Below are 2351 nucleotides of genomic sequence, written 5' to 3'. Positions count from 1 at the left end.
TGAGGGAGGCCTTCCCCCGGGGATCTGTCTGCCAAAATGTCTGAAAGATCAGATCTCCTTCACTTAAAGTTTGAATAAATTTTTCTCTCTCTCTCCCTCTATCTGTCTTTCTCTCTGTGTCTGTTGCTCTCAAATAAATAAATAAATAAATAAATAAATAAAAATAAATTTAAAAGTTTGAATAAATTTTATGATGTTACTGTTGGGTCCAAGGACATAAAATTGTGTTTGCTACAGGTTCTCCACTCTTACAAAAACCATTTTTTACGATTCCAGAGAGGTAAAAATCTCCTTATTACAGAGTTCTGAAGTGGGGAGACACTGTTCTTATCCTGTTATAGTGGTATTTTGGAATTCCCTGAGGTGGAACTGGTAAATTACTTATGTGCTGCGAGTTTTCTTCAGATGAGCCACATTGTAGAACGGCGCACACAAGCCTCGTGGAAGTTCATGAAGCCAAAACAACCAATGGATAGTGAAGAGGGATGCGAACAGCGATGTGCCTCTCCCCAATCCAAAGAACAACAGGGAGATGCCAGGGGTTCTCTAAAGCAAGACTCACCTTGTGTTCACCCGTAGGAAGAGAGCATGGATATGGAGAACAGTGACATCCAGATTGTTAAGGTCGAATCTACTGGGGATGTATCAGAAGTTAGAAGGAAAGATCAGGACCAGTTTATTTCTTCTGAACCCACTGCTTTACATTCCTCAGAGCCCCAGAAGTCCCTGGTATATTCAACTGTGGAACGCAGAGTAAGCGAACAAGAGCAAAACCATCTACAAAATTATGCCCTCTCTACCGACAGTGAAGACATCATCATTACCTCAAAAGATGTCTTTGGGCCTAATATCCGAGGTGTAGAAAAAGGCTTACAGTGGCATCACCAATGCTGCAATTGTACCAGGGTGTTTCATCACCTGTAGAACTAGACCATCGACTTAAAATGCATAAGCTGTTTATGTGTCTACTCTGTGGCAAAAGTTTTACTCAGAAAGGCAATCTTCATCCACCCATGCGTGTACATACCAGAATTAAACCTTTCCAATATAATAAAATCAAAAAAAAAAGAAGTATTGCTGTAAATTGCAATGCTTTCAATAATTATAATACCTTTCTCAGGTATGAATCAATAAACCATAGGATATTTTTTATAATCATGGAAAATGTTAATAAAAATTGAGAAAAATAAATAAAATAAAATAAAATAAAATAAAATAAAATAAAATAAACCTTTCCAATATAAAATCGGTGGGAAAACCTTTTCTTAGAAATGTTCCTTACAGGATCATCTTAATCTTCACAGTGGAGATAAACCCCGTAAGTGTAACTACTGTGACATGGTTTGTGCACATAAGCCAGTATTGAGGAAACATCTTAAACAGCTACATGGCAAAGACATTTTTGATAATGCCAATGAGAGAAATATGCAAGACATTACAGTGGATTTTGGTTCTTTTGGATACACAACAGTCACAGACTCTCAACCACAGCCTGAGGCAATGCAGGTCCTGGACACAGGTAAACTGGCCCAAGCGGTCCTGAATTTAAGGAGTGATAGTAATTGTGTGAATTGAGTAGAGACCTAATGCTCTGAATTAGAACTGACTGAGAATGTGGCAATAATGTGACTCTTGTTAGGAGTGATTTTGATAGTTTCTTCTCCAAAGCCACCATGAAGGTGGTCACAGTGGGTAAGAGAAGGCACTAATTAACCCAGCAACTTCCACCTGGAGTGGTTTTCTGCTCTTTTTTGTCCTCTTCCATTTTCTATGTTGTCTTATTTATCCTGTGATGTCTGGTTCCCATTCCCAAGGAATAACTGCATTTGTGTACTGATACTGACTTTTGTCTTAGACTGACATTACTTTTTATGCTTTTTTGCAGGTACCTTCTTTATTATTATTATTATTATTATTATTATTATTATTATTAGTTTTGTACTCAGTGAATACAGTCAAGTTGGTACCATTGTTAGCCTCCTCCCTGATCACCCCCTTCTGCAAGGACCCTCCTTGTTATGGAATATGGGTCATGCATTGTGGGGTTAGCTGTCAATTATGGGTAGGAGAAATGTCTCTGTATATCATGACCCAACGTGTGGCTCTGACATTCTTTCCATCCCCTCTTCTGCAAGTTTCCTTGAGCCATGTTGGGTTCATTTTAGGTTCTGATTCAGTGATGAGGTCTTGGGAGCCTCTGTGTCTCTGGATATCTGATTTGATAGAAGTTGACTGATCTCTGTGTTGATCTCCTTCACCATTGTGCTGGTTCCAGGTTCACCAAGAAAACAAATAACATCACGTACTTTCAATTAGTAGATAATATGCTTAGAAAAGTAAATAATGCTTTT

At 38.3% G+C, this 2351-nt stretch overlaps 1 pseudogene; it reads left to right on the top strand.

Moving 5' to 3' along the window:
• Positions 1-209: 209 nt before the first annotated feature.
• On the top strand, positions 210-1575 carry LOC101594142 (annotated as a pseudogene).
• Positions 1576-2351: the final 776 nt, after the last annotated feature.

Source organism: Jaculus jaculus, chromosome 3 (genome assembly GCF_020740685.1).
Source record: "Jaculus jaculus isolate mJacJac1 chromosome 3, mJacJac1.mat.Y.cur, whole genome shotgun sequence".
NCBI classification, from domain to species: Eukaryota; Metazoa; Chordata; class Mammalia; order Rodentia; family Dipodidae; genus Jaculus; species Jaculus jaculus.
Note: the sequence above shows the minus strand (reverse complement) of the source record. Positions and strands in the feature narration are given on the sequence as shown.